Source organism: Nuphar pumila, chromosome 7 (genome assembly GCF_984573655.1).
Source record: "Nuphar pumila chromosome 7, dmNupPumi1.hap1.1, whole genome shotgun sequence".
NCBI classification, from domain to species: Eukaryota; Viridiplantae; Streptophyta; class Magnoliopsida; order Nymphaeales; family Nymphaeaceae; genus Nuphar; species Nuphar pumila.
The window spans coordinates 72,737,997-72,764,245 of NC_143255.1; the positions used below are offsets into that span (position 1 = coordinate 72,737,997).

The 26,249-nt window shown below is 39.3% G+C and overlaps 1 non-coding gene across 1 annotated transcript; it reads left to right on the forward strand.

Annotated features, from left to right (window-relative positions):
• The first annotated feature begins 19,328 nt into the window (after positions 1 to 19,328).
• LOC149832388 (small nucleolar RNA R71) lies at positions 19,329 to 19,431 on the forward strand. The gene has a single exon (XR_016433449.1). It is a non-coding gene; the product is annotated as a small nucleolar RNA R71 (small nucleolar RNA).
• Positions 19,432 to 26,249: the final 6,818 nt, after the last annotated feature.

Consider the following 26,249-nt stretch of genomic DNA (forward strand, 5'->3'; position numbering starts at 1 on the left):
TTTTTGTATTTTCGAGAGATATCTTACAAAAGAGGGTATTTCTGAGAAACTTGGGTTTGATTTCTTCAAGAAATGGGTTTGGATCCAGGTTTTGAGAAAATATTCGAGTTTTAAACCTCGAATCGAGAAATACAATTTGATGGATCCAAACGGATACCGAACGAACTGTCTGAGCTTTTCAAAAAGTTATTTTGGAAACTTCGAGAATTTGATTTTAAACATTGCACAATGAAGCACAGATTTTGATCTTTTATCTGGATTCGGATCCGAAATTGAGTCAGATATGTAAAATGAATTTAATTTCAACAAAATTTGAGAAATAAAATAGAATTTAGATTTAAAACTAACTCAATTACCCAGAAAATGCGGTCAGGGGCGAAAAGGGGATATTTACAATATTTTGAAAAATTTGGGGTGTTCACTGATCCCCTCTTTGCTACTAAGCCGGTTGAAAGTCGAGCTTAGTGGCAAAGACAAATTTTGCAAAATGCCCCAGTCAGCAGATCTGAGCTGGGTGTGGAAGAATTATTTTGAAAGTACGGCTTTTCAGGCTTAGAACCTTATCATGAATGGCTTGAGGGGGACGAAATCCTCGACAATGATATGACTGACTAGTAGAAATGAAGAAATCGTGATGGGACTTTGGACAAAGATCCCAAGATGGTGAAAGATCAGGATTTTGATCAAGTCTCATGGATGAGACAAGATCTGCTTTTGGAATGACTCAGGTTTAGCCCTTAACCTGGATGGGATGAAGATATATCTCAAAATAACCTGAATGAGGAAAGGGGTATATGATGACCTTGATGGGACATTTTGAGAGAAATGCCTCGTGAGATGAAATTTCAAGCATGATCCTTTCCTGAAGGAATGTATAGAGAGTATGGATTTCCTTGTAGGGAAAAACCATGATGGGACGGGAGGATTACCTCGTCGAAACAAGACTCAGGTTTAACCCAAACTTGAAAAAGGAAAACACCTCGAAGCACGAGGTTCAAGCTTAACCCTTATCCTGAAAAGGACGACCATACAGAATCCTCGAACGAGGAAGCCGTGATGGGACAACCAATGCATCGCAAAAGCAAGATTCAGGTTTAACCCTAACCTGAACGGAAAGATACCTCGTGGAACGAGGCTCAGGCTTAACCCTTAACCTGAAAGGGGCAACCATACGGAATCCTTGGATGAAGAAACCATGATGGGATCTTCAGAATTTGGACGAACAAATCTAGAAGGATTTTGCGAGAAGAGAAAAATAAGAGATTCCCTAAAGCTTGAAAAGGGGATAATCTGGGGTGTCTCATTGCTGAGACTAAATCGGCTTTCTAAAAACAAACGACCTCTCACAGAAGGTTTGGGTGATACCTCGAGGAGTGAGGTAACAGGTTTAATCCTTAGCCTGAATGGATACAGCATCCTCGAGGAGCGAGGAAAACTGTGATGGGACCTCTATACTTTGCACAACAAGTCTGAGAGGGGTTTTTGCAAAAGGATGAAAATGGGGGTCCCTAAAGCTTGAAAAGGGGTTGTTCTTGGGCGCCTCATTGCTGAGACTAAAAATAGCTTTTGACAATAACAGACCTTTTGCAAAAAGTTCAGGTTTAACCCTTATCCTGAGCGGGAACTGTCTATGGTGGGACAATGGGGAAACATAGGGAAGTGTGCGAATCTGAGAGCGCTCAGATTAAACAGATGGAAAAGGACTTTTCAGTCCTAAGGAGGGATGACGTCAGGTTACGTCAAAACGAACATCAAGTTCACACTTCATTTTTGGGACAATGAGAAAATATTGCCATTAAGATGTCAAAATTGTAGTTGATTCAGTATGATTGAATTGCGTATGAAAAATATCACCTCTTTCTACCTATAGTATTAGCTTCAATTGGGCTAACTCTGCAGAATCAAGAGTCAAATTCAAAGTTTGTTGCTGTTGAGCTTCTTTAAGGAAGATATCAATTTCCATGATATGAAAAGAGAGGGAATATTCTTAGCTTCATAAAAGCAATTGAGTGAAAAGATATTGATAAATGAATTTCACATAGAAAAAGATGATTCTTGGCAATTTCAGGCAATCTGATATCCTGGGCATTTTCCATGATAATCTTTTTGCACTCTTTTGAACCATGGAGCTTTCTTGGGTTCTTTTACATCATCCTTCATTTTGGAGATGTCCTGACTTTTCTCTCTTTTTCGGGGAAGGGTACGTCACAAACTCCTTCATCTTGGAGATGTTCCGATCCTTCATTTTCTTTTTCAGGAATTATGACATCGATGGTATAGGTTCATTGGTAAAATTTCTAGATGATAGCAGAAATCAAATATCTTTTAGGGTTTGTCGGTAGGTTCATCGCATCCGCCTTCATCTCGACGGTGATCCGAACTTTCCCTGGAAGGATCCGTTACAAACTCCGTCATCTTGGAGATGTTTCAAATCTTCTTTGGCCCTGGGGGTCTACTCGCCTAATTCGCCTTCATCTTGACGACAATTGAGAGATCCCTTTTGCGGATATTTGATTGCAGCTTGACTGACTGAGGAGATATGGATTGGGTAGGTTCTTTGTTACTGCCCAAGATATTTTCACTGTCTTATTGCCAAAGAATGGTCTTTAAGGATGTGCCATAGCTATGATCAATATCAATTCACTCATGGCTTTTTAACATCATCGAATTTTCCTTTGCTGGTCATATCAAAGATTTTCCCTTCATCCTCTTGGTTGACCAACAGAAAAAGCTTGAATTCAGTTCTTATTTTGCAAAAAGTCTTGCTCTTCTGAAAATAATACTAGAGGTAGTTTGAGGTAATTCTTTATATGAAAATTTTGAGATCAATAATGACTTGATAACAAATTGGCAAAATATTCTTAAAATCCTGGATGAAAGAGATCACTTGATATCGAATTGACACGTCCGTGACAAAATTCTCCTCTCTTTTTCCTCAAAAAGAGAGACTCAGGCTTAAACCCTTACCTGAATGGGAAGTTGAAAATACTCCTCTCTTCCCCAAAGAGGAGGTGTTTGCAAAACGGAACTTTCGAAGAGAAATTAAGTTTTCGTCAAAACTCCCTATCTCTAGGCTTCTCTTATGGAAAGGCGGCCGAAAAACAAAGTTGAGAAAGCATCACAGAGGAATGAGTCCATCACACTCTCCCTAGCAGAGGGTCCTCTGTGAATGGGTTGGCCAAAGATGAGGAAAATAGGGGCCACAAAAGAAACGAGCCTCCGTCGAAGTTCTCCCTGGAAAAAGGGTTCTTTTATGTAAAGTTGGTTGTTGTTTTGCAAACTATTCACGAAGAAAACGAGTCCCTTCAAACTCTCCCTGGAAGAGGGTTCTTGCGAACGAAAGATGATTGCATGCGAAAGGAACGAGCTCCCTCGAACTCTCCCTGAAGAGGGTCCTTCGCAAGAGAAAATGATTTGAATTTTTGACAAAATGATAACCCGAAGGTTGAAATTTGAGAATTTAGAGCTTGAATGATGAGGTTTGGTTAGTACAAAGACTGAACCTGGATGGCTAACTGATCAGTCAGCCAAACAACTAGCGCGAGCGCTAGATGCACCAGCACAAGTACTGGGTTTGAAGATGTACCAGCACGAGGGCTGGATTTTGAAAAATATACCAGTACGAGCGCTGGATTTAAAAAAAAAATGCCCTAGTACGAGCGCTCGGTTTTCGAAAATGCACACCAGCACGAGCACTGGGTTTTCGAAATGCACACCAGCACGAGCACTGGGTTTTTCAAAAGGAGAATTGAAAAATGAGACCGACATTCAAAGATACTCGAGAATTAAGCGAGAATGATTGTCGGTGTTTCAGGGTGATCTCTTATCCTGAAGGGAAAGTTCAAGGAGAACTTTGATCCAAATGCGAGCATTAAATTGACAAGGAGATTCAAGTCAGAATTTTGAGAAAATGAGGATGTACAAAAGCGAAAATCCAAGTCGGGACTCAGTTTTTCAAATATAAGAAATGAGTGAGAATTGAGTTTGAAAAACTCGAATTCTCAACACAACAATTTATCCAACACGAGCATTGGATTCATAAGGAAGTTCAAGTCGGAACTTGAGACTTCAAAAATAAGCATATACAAAAAAGGGGAAAATCCGAGTCAGAACTCGGTTTTAAATATAAGAAAGATGAATGAGAATTGAGTTTGAAAAACTCAAATTCTCAAAGCAACGATTTGTCCAACATGAGCATTGGATTCAAAAGGAAGTTCAAGTCGGAACTTGAGACTTCAAAAATAAGAATATACAAAAAGGAAAATCCGAGTCGGAACCCGGTTTTTAAATATAAGAAAATGAGTGAGAATTGAGCTTGAAAACTCGAATTCTCAAAACAATGATTTGTCCAACATGAGCATTGGATTCAAAAGGAAGTTCAAGTCGGAACTTGAGACTTCAAAAATAAGAATATACAAAAAGGAAAATCCGAGTCGGAACCCGGTTTTTAAGAAAAATAATGATAAAAAATGGAAAAACGAAATCTTGAGTCGGAACTCAGATGGGAAGGAAACGATTCTAACCCGGGAGTCGGAACTTGAAAGATTGACAAAAGCATGAATAGATTTTGATGATGAAGATGAGAGATTCGTTCGAGATCCTTGACCCAAGGTGACCTAAGGTCCGAATTTATTTATGATGGCTTCAGGATCTTCCCCTATCCTGAGGGAACATAGAACAAAATTTGAGGTGAATTGAAGAATTTTATGGGAAATAATTCAGGTTATTCCTTAACCTGAAGAAGAATAAAATTTATAAAGATGGAGAAGAATTTATTGAAAATTTATTTTTAAAAAGGATTTTTCACGGGTAGCAACGATGCTCCCATGAGGGGTATCAGGATTATCCTTTATCCTGAATGGGAACACCTCGGACAACGAGGGTCAGGTTTTTCTCTTATCCTGAGGGGAAAAATAAATAAAAGAATACCTCATGGAAAAGAGGCATCAGGTTTATCCCTTAACTTGAAGGGGTTTTTTAAAGATAAAGGAATAAAACTTAATAAAATTTGACAAATTGATAAAATTGACAATAAATTGATAAAATTTGATTAGATAAAAATAAAAACTGAAATGAACGCAATTTAATAACGATAACCAAGTTATCAAAGAGTTGGTAAGATTTTTAAAAAAGGATTCGTCTGATCTTGCCTGCATTATGATGAAGGAAGACAAGTATAGGTCAAAATAAAATGCCCCAGTATCTGGGAGAAGAATGTGAGAATTTAATGGAAGATTGATTGCTTTATTGAAAAAGACCTTTAAAGAGTACAAAAGGCTATGATGAACAATTCAAGTGTAAAATCTTTTTAAATGTAAAGCATTAATAGGATCTGGCAGTTCCACTCTATCTGCGTTGATCAAACGATAGGAATTGCGGAGCAACGCCTTTTTAACCACATAAGGGCCTTCCCAATTGGGTGACCACTTGCCCTTCGGCCGATGCTTGAGATGAGCCGTCGATCTGAGCACAAGATCATTGGCTCGGAATCTTCTCTTAATAACTGATTTGGCGTAGTGTCAAGCTATCCTCTGACGGTAGGCCTGAGCATGTTCCGCTGCCTTGAGCCTTTTCTCATCTAGCAGATCAAGTTGTACCAACCTCTGCTGCTGATATTGATCCAGCGGAAGCTCGATGAGCGATGCAAACTTGAGTGCAGGCTTCTGAACATGGAGAGGTAACACCACCTCAGTCCCGTAGACGAGCTCTGAAGGAGTAGCATTGGTTGGAGTTCGAATGGTGGTTCGGTATGCCCAAAGTGCATCGTGCATCTTCTCGTGCCAATCGCGGCCTGTTTCCACTGTTCTTTCCAGAATGCGGATCAAAATTTTGTTGGTGGCTTCTGCCTGGCCATTTCCTTGAGGATAATAAGGAGCTGAGAAGTGGTGATGAATCCTGAACTTCGAGCAGAAAGTCTTCATCTTCTCATTCTTGAAATGACTGCTATTGTCTGACACAATATCATGTGGGACGCCGAAACGGGAAAATAGATTTTTATGGATAAAGGAAACCACGTGTCGACCTTCTACTGTTCGCAGAGTTACAACTTCGACCCATTTAGTGAAGTATTCGGTAGCCGCGAGGAAATATCGGTGGCCATTAGAAGCCGAAGGAGTGATCGGACCAACTACGTCGAAGGCCCACATCGAAAAGGGCCAAGGAGAGACCACGGATTGCAAGTATGCGGCTAGCACATGAATGGAAGGTGCATGCATTTGACACTTGACGCACTTCCTTACAAATTGATGGCAATCCTGCTGCATGGTTTTCCAATAGTATCCCGTCCGAATAATCTGCTTGACGAGTGTTTGGTAACCGACGTGACCACCACAAATTCCTTCGTGTGCCTCTCGGACAATTGTCATGGCTTCATCTTTATCTAAGCATCTGGCGTACTCAGAACTGAACCCACGACGGTAGAGAATATTGGCAAGGATAAAATATCGGGCTGACATGCGCTGAACCGCGTGTTGCTCCTTTCTTGGCATTTCTGCTGGGACTTTGCCAGTTTCAATAAAGCTTTTAATGTCTTGGTACCAAGGCTTTTCTTTCTGAGTAACTTGGTTCACTTGTTCAACTGGAATATAGGCAGGTTGATCAAGTCTGCCGATTTCGAATGAACGACAGGATTCACTGTCTTTAAACGACAGGATGGAGCCTAAACAGACCAAGCCATCTGCTATATGATTGTAATCCCTTTTGACATGGTTGAGTTGAAATTCTTCAAAGTTGCCTATGAGAGCTAAGGCAATCTTTTGATAAGGGATTAACTTTGAATCCTTGACTTGCCATTCAGCATTAACTTGACTGACAACAAGCAATGAATCGTCGAAGGCATGTACTCTCTTGACACCAAAGTCTTGCAAAATCTTGAGGCCTTGTATCAGAGCTTCATATTCGACCATATTATGAGTACATTGGAAGTCGAGTTTGAGGGAATAAGGGAGCATCTCCTTTTCAGGAGTGATTAGCAAGATCCCAATTCCTATACCAGACATGTTTCAGACTCCATCAAAGAATAGAGTCCAAACTGGGGATTCCTGAACACTGCAGATGTGGTGATCAGGAAAATCATCTTCGGTTTTGATCTCTTCTGTCAACGGGAAATCTGCCAACTGATCTGCGATGGATTGACCTTTGACTGACTTCTGAGAAACATAATCCAAATCGTACTGCATCAGGAGGACTTGCCATTTTGCAATCCGTCCTGTAAGGAAAGGTTGCTCAAGGATATACTTGAGAGGGTTAAGTCTCGACAGAATTTTGATCTCTGAGGCCATTAGATAATGTCTCAGCTTCTGACACATCCACACTAAGGCTAGACATGTCTTTTATATCTGAGAGTATCTCTTCTCATAATCGATGAAAGTCTTACTGATGTAGTAGATGGAATGCTCTATCTGGCTGCCTTCCTCGTACTGTGCAAGAAATCCGCCACAAGCATTATGGTTGACGGAAATATATAAGAGGAGTGGCTTTCCGAGTTCTGGTGGCTTCAGAACTGGTGGATTGAGAAGATACTGCTTGATGTGCTCAAATGAGAGCTGACATTCTGGTCCCCACTCGAACTTCACTTCTTTTCTTAGCAAGTGATTGAAGGGTTCACACCTCATGGCCAAATTGGAGATAAAATGTCGAATCGACTGAATACGACCTTGAAGGCTTCGCAGCTCTTTAAGATTGGTAGGAGGCGGCATATCAATGATCGCCTTTGCCTTGGCAGGATCTACCTCTATGCCTTTCTTGCTGATCATGTAGCCAAGCAGCTTGCCTGACTCCACTCCGAAGATGCATTTCTCTGGATTGAGTCTTAATTTGTAGAGAATAAGTCTTTCGAAGACTTGACCGAGAGCATCAAGATGATCCTCTCCTTCTTTTGACTTGACCAGGATGTCATCCACATAGGCATCCATGTTCTTGTGCATTTGGTCATGAAAGATAACTGCCACAGCCCTCTGATAGGTCGCCCCAGCATTCTTGAGCCCAAATGGCATGACCGTATAGCAAAATGTGCCCCAAGGCGTGGTGAAGAAAGTTTTGGATTGGTCACGAGCGGCCAATTTGATCTAATTATATCTTGAGTATCCATCCATAAAGGAAAACATGGCATGGCCTGCCGTGCTATCGATCAGAAGATCAATGTTGGGGAGTGGATAATCGTTGGTTGATATTTTGAAATGATCTTTTTAGAACAATTATTTTCAATAAAACTTTGGAAAATCGTCAACCAAAAATATAAAAACCGACTTTCCACAAAGTGGTAAGTACGGGTCGAATCCTCAGGGAACAGGAATTAATCACGATATGTCTAGAAAATTTGATTTATTAATTACAAATATCAATCTACAATTTTAAAGTTAATACAACTACAATTAATCACTAAAATGAAAGTAAAAAAAAACACTCAGTCTTCTGCTCCACACCAAGGGTATTTCCGTCTTTTCACCAATTAGAGAATCTTCGCACTTGGACAATAACCCTGGAAACTAAATATGCTTTTCAACCTAAAAATGCAGAAAAATACAAAGTTAGTATTCTATTCTAACAATGCAAACAATAACTAAAACTAATTCTAATTTTACGAAAATAATAAAACAAATACTACTTATCAAACAAAAATTAAATAAAATACTAAATTAATTCTAAAATTAACCAAATTAATTCTACTAATGCTGTATGATGATTATGCAACTCCTAAAATGCAGAAACTACTGAAAACAAGTCTAAAATGCCAAAACTAAGAAAATTACGAAACTGCCCCTAACTAGTGTAAAACAACATTCTGACAGGTTATCGGAAAACCACTGTTTGACAAGGAAAACGAGGTCCGATTTTCTCGAAATTTGTTCTGTTCTGCAACTGACAGATTAAACAAACTAACAGTTTTTACAGATTTGAAAAACAGTATCTGGAACTCCAAATATAAGCGTTTCAAATCTGAGAAAAATCAGGATATCGAAAGTCCTGTAATTTGAAATCCAGAAAAAGCGGTTTTCGCAAAACGCTTAAAAATCAGACCAAATCAACTCTGAATGAGCTGAAATTTGGTCTGCAGTCAAATAACACATCAATCAAGTGAATAGAATAAAAATTGTTGGAAAACACAGAATTTTTGCACAGAAAATAATGCTGGTGCGACAGGGCAAAAATCTGGTTTTTATTTGAGTGCACTATTCACTATGTGAACTATTTTACCCACTAAGAATGTAATCTACATGCAATACAAACTTAATTAATTCTATATAACTAATTATATGCAGATGCTAACTATAATAAAGTTAAATGAACTCTACATGAAGTATGACATGCATGTTATGACTATGCACTAAATGAAATACTAATGCAATTACAATCGAAACACTAAATAATATAGTTAAATATATGACTAAATGATGTACCAACTATAAACTAACTACACTATACTAACTAACTAATCAACAAACGATAAACTAACAAACACCCATCAAATCAACAATTATAAATTTTGGCTAAACAATTAAAGAAATAACTACATTAGCTACTCTAAAATCGCTATAAGTAAAAAAAAAAAAATATATATATATATATATATATATATATATATATATATATATATATATGGGACTAAAATGGAACAATAGGACATGGGTTCGACTAGGACTAGGGTCGGTTGACTTCAATGGACTCGGTTTAGCCTTAGCTAAGGTGGGGTTAACTTGGGTAGGCTCGAGCTATGTTTGACTCGACTCGGACTAGTGTGGGCTCGGCTAGGTTTGGCCGAACTAGTTGGGTTTGGTTTTGGGGTTGACTTAGTCAACTAGGGTCAGCTTTATTTAGGTGGCTCAGTTGACCTAAACTTTGGTTGGGTTGACTGGGTTAAGGTTGAATCGACCTTAGGTTTGTCTTGACTTTGACTTAGGCTAGGTTAGGTTGACTTGGCTTGACTTGGTTAGGGTTAGGTCTAGGTCTTGGACTCAGTTTAGAGTTGACTTAGTCAACAAGGTTCGAGTTGAATTAACTCAACTAAGTTTGACCCGACTTAGGTTTGACTAGGCTCGAGTTGTGTTTGACTTGGGCTAGGGTTCAAGTTGACTTGGACACAAGGCACACCTAACTAAGTCAACTAGGTTAACTCGGTTAGGGTAGGTTTCAATAGGTGGACTAAGGTTGACTCGACCTAGGTGTGGTCTTGACTAGACTCAAGTGGGTTTAGACTAGGGTTTGCCTCAATTAACTGGGGTCGATTAAAGTAGCAACCTCTTAATTAACATACAATTAATCCAAAGTTCACGATTTTAATGAAGAAGGTTGGGAAAATAAAGTAATAATGGTAAATGCTCAAACTTTAAAATAAATTGGATTCTCAACAACCGTCCCACTTAATGAGGGAGTTACTTTCCTTACTTGCTTTTAAAGGCCTCTTTGGAAAACAAAAAGTCCAATCCAGAAATCCCCAAGTTTTGCTTTTCAAAAAAGAATTGAATTGCCTTTAATGCTCTATGGAAATCGTGGAACCTAGATTGGAATTTTTGTTTAATTCCAAAAACACTTTCCAAAGTTAAGGAGTAACTCCTTCTTTAATGCCCATTCAAAAATTCAAATCTTCTTTAAATACATCACACGATTTGTGAAGAATTTCCTCTTTCCAAAAGCTTTTCCCAACTTCAATACCTTAATTGACCTCCTTCCTAAAATTCGACACCCCTAATTTAAGACTCTATAACCAAAGAATTTAAGACTCACCTAGGTAATGAAAAGGCCTAATTGAAAAACACGATTTTCTAAACTTAAATGCTGCCCTAATTACCAAAACCTACTTAAATGACCACTAAAAACGGCTATGAGATAAAACCCTAATACATTGAACCTAGACACCTTCCTAACTCAACTAATGGCAATTAAGACTTTCTAAAAAGTTCGACTAGAGCTCAATAGGATCTCTAATGGCTGCCGCCCCACCTTGGGGAAGAAGAAGATCCACACGAAAATAAAAAAAATAAAAATATAAATTAACAAAAAGCAATAAAACTAAATAACCACTATTTTGATAAAACTAAATTAGAAAATAATAAAAAGGACTCCTAATTACACAAATGCTAACAAGAACAGCACTATGCTGGAATTAAAAACATGAAGAAAAGAAAACTTGATTTTTTTTTGTAATTTTCTTCAATAGACTCAAAACATAAAAACAAAAAATGCTAAAAACGATTATTTAGAACAAGCCTAAACGAATGAAATGAACTAACACGACTATATACTGCTGTTAACACCCAAAACACACAGCAACTACACGGTTTACCAACATCAACACATACATTTAACAAAAATACAAAGATCGGCTAGAATAATCCTAGCCGATTTTTTTTTTCTTTTTCAAAAATAAAATCAAAACAAGACAAGCAAAACCCACAAATAAAATGAATTCAAATAAACTTTTAAAATGGGATTTTCAGCAAAACAACTCAATACACATGCTGGACAAAAAAAAAAAAATCAGAACAAAGAAAAATATTTTTGTAAAAATCAAGAATCGGCTAGAAATAAGTCTAGCCGATTTTTGGATTTTGCTTTTTAATTGAACACAAAATCATAACACACAACCCAACGATTAAAATGAATCAAAATGGAAAATTTTTATTGGATTTTCTGTAAAAACTCCACAATAAGACACGTTGGAAACAAAAACTCAAATCGGCTAGAAAAACTCTAGCCGATTTACACGTTTTGATTGAAAAACAATGAGAATCGCTAATCAAACATGAAAACAATAAAACAAAACCTATATCTAACGTGCTGGTCTATGCACGAATGCTACTCTAAGGTTGAACCAAAAATAAAAACAAGAAACACACCGAAAATAATAAAAGAAAAGTAACACTCACTTTCGGTTTTAGCTAGAAGAGAAGGAAGAAGAAGACCTACCTTTTGGAAGATCCGACGACCGGGGGGATGAAGAAGAGCGGACCGTGGCTGGAGATGGACGTCCTACACAGTTTGAGAATGCTGGACTTCATCAAAAATGGCACCTTTGCAGCTGCTACACGTTGGAGATCCACCGACGATGAAATGTGAGCCGATTCTCGATCGGAGGGTGTAGAAAGCCGGATGGAGGTAGGGCCGGCTCACCTTGGTGGTGTGTTTTGCCCTCCCACACAAGGTTAATGGTCTCCACCTCTGCTACACCTGCAAAAATACAGAAAAATGGTGAAACTACAGCAAGGAGAAAGAAAGAAATGGAAAGGAACAAAAGAGGGATCGAAAATATGCTTGAAAATCAAGCATAGATCGGTCTTCAATGGCCAAAACGTAGGGGAAGATGGAGAGGAAGGAGTTGCTGGAGTAGATTCACTGCAAGGGGCGTCCAAACACAGCCAAATACGCCTAGGGTTCTTTAAAAAAAACTATTTATAGTTTTGCCATTTTTCAGAAAGAAGGTTAAAAAAATAAAATTTGCTAGGCACCACTTTCTGGGGGGTTTTCAGAAAAACTTTTTGAAATGGATATGGATAGGCGTGTGAGTTGGGTTTTGGGATTTCTAAGAGTTAATCCAAGGTCCAATTAACCTAATTGGGTCGGATATGGATCCGATCCACCTCGAAATCTGTGCCCAAACACTGAAATAGCCATAACTCTTTCATTTTAACTCCGATTTTTCTGAAATTCGAACCATAGCCCCTTACTATCAAAACACATCTAAACATGGGTTTAAAACCTTAAACTTGATACAAAATGTATGAAAAACTTGTTTACATGATGTGCATTTCATGCATCATCAAATACCCCCATGCTTGAATGTTTGTTAGTCCCTTAACAAACCCTAATCATGATATGCACTGAAGACAATAAATGCTAAGCATGAATGCATAATACTAACTCATTTTCGTAGGAATCACGGTTGTATTTAGCGTATGTAACAAGCCCTTTAAACCCCTAGCTTACACTAGTGGACGAGTAAGGTCTCGTGAGGGTTTGCAGAGATGCTACCCACAAACATCAATGAAGTGCGAGGATGATTTTTCAAAAATATTAGGCTCTTAAGAATGCAGTTGTAACAAATATTTCATGTAATTGACATTCTCAAAACGAGTTTAAAAATCTCATGCCACCACAGTAAAAATTCTTTTCCTTCACTTTCTTAATATTGTAGCTAGTTTATGATTTTTCTCAGAAAGTCAAGTATTCTCATGTTTTACTCATTTATTCTCACTTGTATATTTTCTGCACAGTAATACACATATATGCCTAAGCAATGAAAATTTTCTCATTCAGCACATTCTTTTTCTTTCATTTTCACTCTTTTTTTTTTCAACTTTTGATCTCTTGCGCATTCTTCTCATATGAGCACTATTTCGAATAGTCAGTTTTCGTGACTCGTGTAGCGAGCTTTGGGTCAGTGACTCCCAAGTCGACCGACCTTAGGGCACTAGATACAAAGTATCCCTCGGACTTAATTGCTCGAGTCACTAGACCTTCTATTCTAGTAGTTTACGTATAGTCTTTTTCTCGTCATGTGCAATGTCTCTATCTCTTAGGCTTTCTATGCAGTCCATGTAACAAGCTTTCGAACCAGTGACTCCCAAACCAGCTGGCTTTGGGGCACCAGGTGTAAAACACCCTTCATATTCTACTTACTCGAACTACAAAGGCCACAGATATCGACTTAGACAAGAAGATGATCTTCTTCGTTATCCTTTTCGTTAGAATACTCAAACACTTCATTTCGTGTCTGAGTTCCACTACTAGGATTCACGAAGACATCAACAACTAAACGTAGCTCTATTCTTTTAAACTCATTTTTCAAACACATCTTTTCATTGCTTATTTCTTTCACAAAACATACTGTGCATACTTATACAAAAGTGATTCAAAATTTTCTAACAATCAAATACTATCTTTTCTTTGAATTATCTCATAAACAACTACTCTATTTGACTCAGTTCAGAAAAAAAATTTATGGGGCTTAAAAATTTATAAACTGTTAGATTCTGCAAAAAACAATCATATATGCTACAACTTGTTCTCAAATGCCTACTTTGATTACCAGTCATACAAAAAAAAATTGAAATTTTTGTGTGCATGCATCTAAACCACCCCCCCATGCTTGAATGACACTGTCCCTAGTGGCATACAAAATATATCACAATACAATGCACATGCACACTAAAAGACAATAAGAATATGGGAGAAAGGATAGATACAACCTGATCTGCTCTGAGCTTTTGAAGTTGAATTTCGTCTGATATTTGAATTCTTTGAAAGCTCTGCTCTGTACCTGGTAACTGATACACTAAGTGTTAAATTCATCCTGCATATATCAAAACAAAAGTTAGCAAATATGAAATAAAATAATGAATAAAGAAAATACTGAAATGACAAACAAACTAATGTACATATGATACATCCCTCTGGTCGAATCCTCATGCCTTCGTGAGATGCACTATCTCACACTCACCATCCTGCAAGGCATCTGAAATGAAGGGCTTCAGTCTTTGCCCATTTACCTTGAATGTACCTTGGGTCATAGGATCGAATAATGTCACTACTCCATGGGGAAATACTTCTTTCACGATGTAAGGACCTTTCCATCTCGATCTCAACTTCCCTGGGAATAAATGCAAATGGGAATTGTATAGCCACACTTTTTGCTCTGGCTCAAACACTTTCCTGGAAATATGCTTATCATGAAATGCTTTCGTGCGAGCTTTGTATAATTTGGCATTCTCATACGCATTATTCCGGAGTTCCTCTAATTCTGAGAGCTGCAGTGCTCTCTCTTTGCCAGCTTGGGTGAGGTCAAAATTCAATTTCTTGATAGCCCAGTACGCTCTATGCTCTAACTCGACAGGAAGATGGCATGCTTTCCCGAATACAAGGCGATACGGGGACATGCCAATGGGAGTCTTAAATGCAGTTCTATATGCCCACAGTGCATCATCTAAACGCTGAGACCAATCCTTGCGGTCTGGGCGAACTGTCTTTTCTAAAATTCGCTTAATCTCCCTATTGGACACTTCAACCTGTCCACTAGTCTGCGGATGATATGGAGTGGTGAATCTATGATTGACAGGATATCTTCTCAGAAGAGAAGCTATCTGTACATTCCTAAAATGCTTGCCACCATCGCTAATCATTGCTCGTGGCACACCAAAATGACTGAAAATGTTGTGCTTAATGAACTTAAGCACTACTTTGTGATCATTGGTCTTGGTTGCCACAGCCTCGACCCATTTGGACACATAATCAACTGCCACAAGGATGTATAAATTTCCGAATGAAGGCGGAAATGGTCCCATGAAATCAATGCCCCAAACATCAAAAATCTCGACTATCAAAATCGGAAGCAAGGGCATCATGTCCCTCTTGGACATGTTCCCAATCTGCTGGCATCGCAGACATCGCCTACATAACTCATGAGCATCCCTGTGAAGTGTGGGCCAATAAAATCCTGACTGCAAAACCTTTGCAGTCGTCTTCCTACTACTAAAATGCGAGGACAGGCTAATGAATGGGAAAAATTCAGAATGGACTGGTACTCCTCCTCCGGAACATATCTCCTAATGATCTGGTCTGCACAGTATTTGAACAACTCTGGTTCATCCCAATAATAGTGCCTCACCTGAGATAGGAATCTCTCACGCTCATTCTTGTTCCAATGCTCAGGTATCTGCCTCGAAACCAGATAGTTCACAATATCTGCAAACTAGGGTAACTGCGGTATACTGACTGACATGATCTGCTCGTCGGGGAAAGAATCACAGATCGGCTTCTGATCTTGCGTGGTCTCCATGATCAGTCTGGAAAGATGGTCTGCTACTACATTCTCGCTTCCCTTCTTATCTCGAATCTCGAGATCAAACTCCTGTAGTAGAAGAACCCAACGAATCAATCTCGGTTTGGTGTCTTTCTTATTCAATAAATATTTCAATGCAGAATGGTCAGAATAGACAACCACCTTCGAACCAAGTAAATAGGACCTGAATTTATCCAATGCAAAAACTACCGCAAGTAGCTCCTTCTCTGTCGTAGTATAATTCATCTGGGCATCAGACAAAGTTCTACTCGCATAGTAGATCACATATGGTTTCCTATCAATGCGTTGTCCTAAAATGGCCCCCATAGCGTAATCAGATGCATCGCACATAATCTCAAATGGGAGAGTCCAATCTGGAGGTCTCAAAATAGGTGCAGTAATCAAGGCCTCTTTGAGAATCTCAAAGGCCTTCATACAATCCTCACCGAAAACAAAGGGCTGGTCTTTCTCCAATAACGTGCAAAGCGGTCGAGAGATTTTGCTGAAATCTTTTATGAACCGCCTGTAAAATCCCGCATGCCCTAAAAATGATCGAATCTGCCTCATAGAAGTGGGTGGAGTCAAACGGGAAATGGATTCCACCTTCGCTCTGTCAACCTCAATACCACGCTTGGACACAATGTGTCCTAGCACAATCCCCTCCTGGACCATAAAATGGCTCTTTTCCCAACTCAGGACGAGATTGGTCTCCACACACCTACTCAGTACTCGAGCAAGTTTTTGGAGGCAATCTTCAAAAGAAGAGCCATACACTAAAAAGTCGTCCATAAAAACTTCTATCACATCATCAATCATGTCCGAGAAGATAGCAAGCATGCACCTCTGAAAAGTAGCCGGGGCATTACAGAGCCCAAACGGCATACGTCTAAACGCGAAGGTGCCATAAGGACATGTAAACGTGGTCTTCTCCTGGTCGTCAGGATGGACAGCTACCTGATTGTATCCTGAATATCCATCTAGAAAGCAGTAGTAGCTCTGTCCTGCGAGTCTCTCTAAGATCTGATCAATGAATGGCAATGAGAAATGATCTTTCCTAGTTGCCACATTCAGCTTCCTATAATCGATGCAGACTCGCCATCCTGTAGTGGTCCTCATCGGAATTCTCTCACCCTTCTCGTTCTCAACCACGGTGAGTCCTGACTTCTTCGGCACAACCTGAATCGGACTGACCCACTGGCTATCAGAAATAGGGTAAATGATTCCGGCATCCAACCATTTCACCACCTCTTTCTTCACCACTTCCTTCATGTTGGGATTTAGCCTTCTCTGCATATCCCTAAATGGCTTGACTTCCTCATCACAATGGATCCTATGCATGCAGAATGAAGGATCAATCCCCTTCAGATCAGCAACTCTCCAGCCAATCGCTGCCTTGTGCTCTCAAAGAATAGTCAGCAATCTCTGCTCCTGCTCCTCAGTGAGCCGGGACGAGATGATCACAGGCAGAGTCTCATCATCTCCGAGGTATGCATACTTGAGTGAATCCGGTAAGGGTTTCAACTCAAGTTTCGGAGGTGACTCGATCGAAGATTTGGCGGGGGTCTCCGCAAGTGGTGGAAGAGGCTCCCTGACCGCTCCCCAAGGTGGTCTCTCTGACGACACTCTAGACACATCTACACTATCTACACTACTATTCTTCTCTATATGGTACAGATCTAAAGAATCCTCAGTAATGTACAACTCGGGCTGCTCCTCCACTAACTCAAGTGCAATGTCTACATGAAAGCAGTCCATGTCTCCCGCTGGTCCCATCGCGGCATTGAAAATATTCAGCTTTACCTTCCTATTGCCGAATGAGAGATCCATGGCTCTGGTCCTACAGTTGATGCACGCATTGGCAGTCGCCAAGAATGGTCTGCCTAAAATAATCGGAGTCTGGTGCTGGCTATCTACTCCTTCCATATCAAGAATAATGAAATCGACTGGTAAATAAAAGTCATCCACCTTAACTAGCACGTCCTCCAAGACACCTCTCGGTACCTTGATGGAACGATCTGCCAGCTGCAGTGTAATCGGAGTCGATCTCATCTCTCCTAGCCCGAAAGAATCAAAGAAATATCTGGGCAGAATGTTCACGCTTGCTCCAAGATCGAGCAATGCGCGTTCTATCCGGATGTTCCCTATAGTACAAGCAATGATAGGGGCTCCAAGGTCCTTGAGCTTTGGTGGTGTCTGATGCTGAAGTACTGAACTCACCTGCTCAGTCAGATGGACCCTGTTAGGAACTCGCTCTCTAGATTTCCTCTTCTGCGTACATAGCTCCTTCAGGAATTTGGCATATGCCGGCACCTGCTGAATCGCATCAAGCAAAGGTAGGTTGATCTGCACATGCTTGAATATATCAAGCATGTCCTGGATCTTCGCACCTTGCTTCCCTCTAAACCCGGGAGACTCTAATGCTTTGGGATAGGGTGGTGGGGGAATATACTCTGTTGGCTCCTCCTCTTTGTGAGAAGGCTCACTCCTATCCTTCTTCTTCTCTGAGGATGAAGATGATGATGATGGTGAAGATGATGATGGGGATGGGGATGATGGATGAGCCGACGTAGATGAAACAATGGTCTCTGGCTCCTCTATCCTCTCTCTACTCTCTCGCTCTCTGCTCTCGACGTGATACTCACGTCCACTCCTTAAGGCCATAACTGATTTGGCCTGCTGCTGTGTCTCAGTATGAAACAGGCCTCTAGTAATCTGGTCCTTGCCCTTCGGGTTCATGACAGCCTGACTCGGCAATGTACCCTCGGGTCTCCTACTAATAGCCTCAGCTAACTGTCCCATCTGCGATTCTAACTTCGCGATGGACTGCGTATGCGAGCTCAAAATCTGGCTACACTTCTCGAAGGCGTTCTGATTAGAGGTTTTCACCTCTTGGAATGCCTAGAGAAGTCTCTCCTCAAAAGATGTCTGTGGGGCAGACTCCTGCTGAATCGGGGGAGTGACAGAAGAAGAAGAAGACTTAGAATAGTTCGGTCTTTGAAATGACTGAGTAAAAGATGGCTGCCGAACTGGCTGAGAGGGTGTAGGCATCTGCGTGGAAGACTATGGATTCTTCCATGAAAAATTGGGATGGTTACGCCAACCCGGATTATATGTCGATGAAAATGGGTTATTCGGCAGTCTGACGTAACCCTGAGCTGCCTGAACTTGTTCTTGAACAAATTCAAAGTACTGAGCTGCCGAAGGGCACTCAGTGATCTCGTGTGCCGGACTGGCACAAAGAGTACACACCTGCTGTGTAGTGGATGGTCCTGAGAGAAGTTGGTCCAGCTTCTGAGCAATCATGTCTACCTTGCACTGTAGTGCAGTAGATGGACCAATCTCAAGAACACCAGCTTTCTTCTGAATGTTGGGTGTGGCTCTATCCGAATTAGAGCTCGAAGCATGGTGGAGTGAATTCTCGGCCAATGTATCAAATAGCCTTCATGCTTCGTCCTCGCTCTTCAGCATGAATGTCCCTCCACATGAAGAGTCGATCATCTGACGATTCTTGTCAGACAATCCATCATAGAAGCTCTGCACCAGTTGCCATTTCGACACCTGATGATGGGGACATTTCCTGAGGAGATCCTTCATTCTCTCCCAGGTCTCATGAAAGCGCTCACCATCTAGCTCTGAAAAGCTAGTGATGGCTCTACGATATTGGTTCGTACAACCAATGGGAAAATATTTCCGAAGAAACTCCTGTTGCAATTGATCCCATGACTCTATTTCTACAGAATCTAAGGATTTTAGCCAATAATTGGCTTTGTCCTTCAATGAAAAGGGGAATAGAGTCAACCTCAAAGCATCATCATCAAAATTCTGTATCTTAACAGTAGAACAGATTTCGAGGAATTCATCTAAATGTCAGTAAGGATCCTCATGACTAAGGCCATAAAAGGATGGAAGCATCTGAATAATGCTGGCCTTAATCTCATAATGCGGCGCTCCTACATCGGGTCTCCGAATGCAGGATGCCTGAACATAGTCTGTGGGAATGAAGTATTCCCGCAGAGGACGTGAATGAACTGGAGGTGGAGGTGGAGGATCCATGTCAGCCATTGTTGCCGAACTTCGATGAGAATGTAAAATTCTCTCTGGGTTGTCAACAAATGGGTGTAATGGGGTTCCTAGACCTCGTCGCCCCTGCATACACTGGTACTAAGACCAGATGTAAGCGAACGACCTAAATCTAAAAAAAAAATAAAAAAAAATAAACTAACACAGGTACTAAAATGTAAATAACACAAAATAGACAATTACTAAACAAATATGCTAAACTAATTATGTCAGAATGATCTAACTAAGTAAATGAAATAACAAATTAAACTACTCTAAAGTACTGAAAAGATAAATAAGAAAATCACAAACTAAGTTTTTCCAAAACCCACCTGTCTAATCGCTCCTTGCAGAATGAATTTCAAGTGAATCCTAGAAAGAACAGAACGTGAATCCTATATTTACTAACTATGTTAATCCTATATTCACTTACTAATCCTACTAACTAAAAATAAAACAACTAATTAACTAACTAAAACAAATTAATAAATCAAACTCTAAGAAATAAAGTAATTAATTCGCCGTTCCCCGGCAACGGCGCCAAAATTTGGTTGATATTTTGAAATGATCTTTTTAGAACAATTATTTTGAATAAAACTTTGGAAAATCATCAACCAAAAATATAAAAACCGACTTTCCACAAAGTGGTAAGTACGGGTCGAATCCTCAGGGAACAGGAATTAATCACGATATGTCTAGAAAATTTGATTTATTAATTACAAATATCAATCTACAATTTTAAAGTTAATACAACTACAATTAATCACTAAAATGAAAGTAAAAAAAAAACACTCAGTCTTCTGCTCCACACCAAGGGTATTTCCGTCTTTTCACCAATTAGAGAATCTTCGCACTTGGACAATAACCCTGGAAACTAAATATGCTTTTCAACCTAAAAATGCAGAAAAATACAAAGTTAGTATTCTATTCTAACAATGCAAACAATAACTAAAACTAATTCTAATTTTACGAAAATAATAAAACAAATACTACTTATCAAACAAAAATTAAATAAAATACTAAATTAATTCTAAAATTAACCAAATTAATTCTACTAATGCTGTATGATGATTATGCAACTCCTAAAATGCAGAAACTACTGAAAACAAGTCTAAAATGCCGAAACTAAGAAAATTACGAAACTGCCCCTAACTAGTGTAAAATAGCATTCTGACAGGTTATCGGAAATCCACTGTTTGATAGAGCAAACGAGGTTCGATTTTCTCGAAATTTGTTCTGTTCTGCAACTGACAGATTAAACAAACTGACACTTTTTAAAGAATTGAAAAACAGTATCTGGAACTCCAGATATAAGCGTTTCAAATCTGGGAAAAATCAGGATATCGAAAGTCCTGTAATTTGAAATCCAGAAAAAGCGGTTTTCGCAAAACGCTTAAAAATCAGACCAAATCAACTCCGAATGAGCTGAAATTTGGTCTGCAGTCAAATAACACGTCAATCAAGTGAATAGAATAAAATTTTTTGGAAAACACTGAATTTTTGCACAGAAAATAATGCTGGTGCGACAGGGCAAAAATCTGGTTTTTATTTGAGTGCACTATTCACTATGTGAACTATTTTACCCACTAAGAATGTAATCTACATGCAATACAAACTTAATTAATTCTATATAACTGATTTTATGCAGATGCTAACTATAATAAAGCTAAATGAACTCTACACGAAGTATGACATGCATGTTATGACTATGCACAAAATGAAATACTAATGCAATTACAATCGGAACACTAAATAATATAGTTAAATATATGACTAAATGATGTACCAACTATAAACTAACTACACTATACTAACTAACTAATCAACAAACGATAAACTAACAAACACCCATCAAATCAACAATTATAAATTTTGGCTAAACAATTAAAGAAATAACTACATTAGCTACTCTAAAATCGCTATAAGTAAAAAAAAAAAAATATATGGGACTAAAATGGAACAATAGGACACGGGTTCGACTAGGACTAGGGTCGGTTGACTTCAATGGACTCGGTTTAGCCTTAGCTAAGGTGGGGTTAACTTGGGTAGACTCGAGCTATGTTTGACTCGACTCAGACTAGTGTGGGCTCGGCTAGGTTTGGCCGAACTAGTTGGGTTTGGTTTTGGGGTTTACTTAGTCAACTAGGGTCAGCTTTATTTAGGTGGCTCAGTTGACCTAAACTTAGGTTGGGTTGACTGGGTTAAGGTTGAATCGACCTCGGGTTTGTCTTGACTTTGACTTAGGCTAGGTTAGGTTGACTTGGCTAGACTTGGTTAGGGTTAGGTCTAGGTCTTGGACTCGGTTTAGGGTTGACTTAGTCAACTAGGTTCGAGTTGAATTAACTCAACTAAGTTTGACCCGACTTAGGTTTGACTAGGATCGAGTTGTGTTTGACTTGGGCTAGGGTTCAAGTTGACTTGGACACAAGGCACACCTAACTAAGTCAACTAGGTTAACTCGGTTAGGGTAGGTTTCAATAGGTGGACTAAGGTTGACTCGACCTAGGTGTGGTCTTGACTAGACTCAAGTGGGTTTAGACTAGGGTTTGCCTCAATTAACTGGGGTCGATTAAAGTAGCAACCTCTTAATTAACATACAATTAATCCAAAGTTCATGATTTTAATGCAGAAAGTTGGGAAAATAAAGTAATAATGGTAACTGCTCAAACTTTAAAATAAATTGGATTCTCAAAAACCGTCCCACTTAATGAGGGAGTTACTTTCCTTACTTGCTTTTAAAGGCCTCTTTGGAAAACAAAAAGTCCAATCCAGAAATCCCCAAGTTTTGCTTTTCAAAATAGAATTGAATTGCCTTTAATGCTCTATGGAAATCGTGGAACCTAGATTGGAATTTTTGTTTAATTCCAAAAACACTTTCCAAAGTTAAGGAGTAACTCCTTCTTTAATGCCCATTCAAAAATTTAAATCTTCTTTAAATACATCACACGATTTTTGAAGAATTTCCTCTTTCCAAAAGCTTTTCCCAACTTCAATACCTTAATTGACCTCCTTCCTAAAATTCGACACCCCTAATTTAAGACTCTATAACCAAAGAATTTAAGACTCACCTAGGTAATGAAAAGGCCAAATTGAAAAACATGATTTTCCAAACTTAAATGCTGCCCTAATTACCAAAACCTACTTAAATGACTACTAAAAACGGCTATGAGATAAAACCCTAATACATTGAACCTAGACACCTTCCTAACTCAACTAATGGCAATTAAGACTTTCTAAAAAAATCGACCTAGAGCTCAATAGGAGCTCTAATGGCTGCCGCCCCACCTTGGGGAAGAAGAAGATCCACACGAAAATAAAAAAAATAAAAATATAAATTAACAAAAAGCAATAAAACTAAATAACCACTATTTTGATAAAACTAAATTAGAAAATAATAAAAAGGACTCCTAATTACACAAATGCTAACAAGAACAGCACTATGCTGGAATTAAAAACATGAAGAAAAGAAAACTTGATTTTTTTTTGTAATTTTCTTCAATAGACTCAAAACATAAAAACAAAAAATGCTAAAAACGATTATTTAGAACTAGCCTAAACGAATGAAATGAACTAACACGACTATATACTACTGTTAACACCCAAAACACACAGCAACTACACGGTTTACCAACATCAACACATACATTTAACAAAAATACAAAGATCGGCTAGAATAATCCTAGCCGATTTTTTCTTTTCTTTTTCAAAAATAAAATCAAAACAAGACAAGCAAAACCCACAAATAAAATGAATTCAAATAAACTTTTAAAATGGGATTTTCAGCAAAACAACTCAATACACATGCTGGACAAAAAAAAAATCAGAACAAAGAAAAATATTTTTGAAAAAATCAAGAATCGGCTAGAAATAAGTCTAGCCGATTTTTGGATTTTGCTTTTTAATTGAACACAAAATCATAACACACAACCCAACGATTAAAATGAATCAAAATGGAAAATTTTTATTGGATTTTCTGTAAAAACTCCACAATGAGACACGTTGGAAACAAAAACTCAAATCGGCTAGAAAAACTCTAGCCGATTTACACGTTTTGATTGAAAAACAATGAGAATCGCTAATCAAACATTAAAACAATAAAACAAAACCTATATCTAACGTGCTGGTCTATGCACGAATGCTACTCTAAGGTTGAACCAAAAATAAAAACAAGAAACACACCGAAAATAATAAAAGAAAAGCAACACTCACTTTCGGTTTTAGCTAGAAGAGAAGGAAGAAGAAGACCTACCTTTTGGAAGATCCGACGACCGGAGGGATGAAGAAGAGCGGACCGTGGCTGGAGATGGACGTCCTACACAGTTCAAGAATGCTGGACTTCATCAAAAACGGCACCTTTGCAGTTGCTACACGTTGGAGATCCACCGACGATGGAATGTGAGCCGATTCTCGATCGGAGGGTGTAGAAAGCCGGATGGAGGTAGGGCCGGGTCATCTTGGTGGTGTGTTTTGCCCTCCCGCACAAGGTTAATGGTCTCCACCTCTGCTACACCTGCAAAAATACAGAAAAATGGTGAAACTACAGCAAGGAGAAAGAAAGAAATGGAAAGGAACAAAAGAGGGATCGAAAATATGCTTGAAAATCAAGCATAGATCGGTCTTCAATGGCCAAAACGTAGGGGAAGATGGAGAGGAAGGAGTTGCTGGAGTAGATTCACTGCAAGGGGCGTCCAAACACAGCCAAAGACGCCTAGGGTTCTTTAAAAAAAACTATTTATAGTTTTGCCATTTTTCAGAAAGAAGGTTAAAAAAATAAAATTTGCTAGGCGCCACTTTCTGGGGGGTTTTCAGAAAAACTTTTTGAAATGGATATGGATAGGCGTGTGAGTTGGGTTTTGGGCTTTCTAAGAGTTAATCCAAGGTCCAATTAACCTAATTGGGTCGGATATGGATCCGATCCACCTCGAAATCTGTGCCCAAACACTGAAATAGCCATAACTCTCTCATTTTAACTCCGATTTTTTCTGAAATTCGAACCATAGCCCCTTACTATCAAAACACATCTAAACATGGGTTTAAAACCTTAATCTTGATACAAAATGTATGCAAAACTTGTTTACATGATGTGGATTTCATGCATCATCAATCGTCTTTCGGGGTTGCTTTGTTCAGATCTCTGAAATCAATACAGATCTGGACTTTGCCATTCTTTTTGGGAACTGCCACGATGTTCGCCAACTAGTTTGGATATTCAATGGTCCGAATGAATCCTGCTTTTAATAATTCTTCAAGTCCTTCTTTAACTTGCGGTGCCACTCGAGGATCCATCTTTCTCAGTTTCTGCTTGATTGGTTTGCAATCTGGCTTCAACACAAGGCGATGCTCTACTAGCTTGGAGTCTAAGCCTGGCATATCCTCATAAGTCCAAGCGAAGACTTCCTGATGCTGCTTGAGGAAGTAGATGAGCCTTTCCTTCTCATTTGAACTCAAGCTGGAACCAATCTTGAGGATTTTCGGATCATCTTCCGAACCGATGTTGACATCCTCTGTTGGGTCTTGAACCAATGGTGATGGTTCATCTTGCTTCTAAATACTGGCAAAATCTAGCATATCTTGAATCGTCGAGTCAAATTCTGCCAACTCTTCGATCTACTCTGTCATTCTGTTGACTTCTGCCCCTGCCTTTGCCTTGCAGATTCTGGTCGGTCGAGATTTATTTTGAGAAGAATTGGTATTGATGATGAGTTTTTTGAGCGATTTAGGTGCCATGATCCCTGAAAGCGTAAGGACGGTTTTTAAGAAAAGGATAAAAGGTTTTTGGAAAAATAGCCTTTTGTAAGAAAACAAAAAATGACAATTATGGAAAAAAGATATAAGCAAGAATTTGTGCACACCAAGGTGAGAAATAGGAATCAAAATTTCATTGATTTAAGTAACTCTGATATTTACAAACGATGGAAGAAAAGAAAGAAAACTAGGGCGGATATTTTTCCCCTTACAAGATGACTCAAACGAGAAAAAAACAGAAGACACTGGCATTGTCTTCATTATGCTCCTTTGATGAAAACGGTCTTCTTGCCAGATGATTGACCTGTGAAACCCAGGCCTGTACCTTCGATATGCTGAGCGGGGATGATCGGTTCCATAATGCCGTCTTCATTCCTGCTGAGGCCCCTGAAGGGTTGATAACCGTGCTTCATCAGAAGATCAAACCCCCTCTTAGCTTTCGAGAACTGAGGGAAAAGAGGGTGATCTTTGAGGGAAGTGCAATCAAGGCGCCCGCCCAACTTGAAGAAGCGAGGTCCCTGCCACTGGACCACTGCTGTAACATTCTCGGTCAGCTGGATTTCTTTCAGCTTTAACATGTCCAAGCTTTCACTTAAATTGATTTCATCGACTTCCCTGATGCTCGGGATGTCGGCCATGAAAGTAGGACGGGGAATCATCGGCTGCGGGAGTC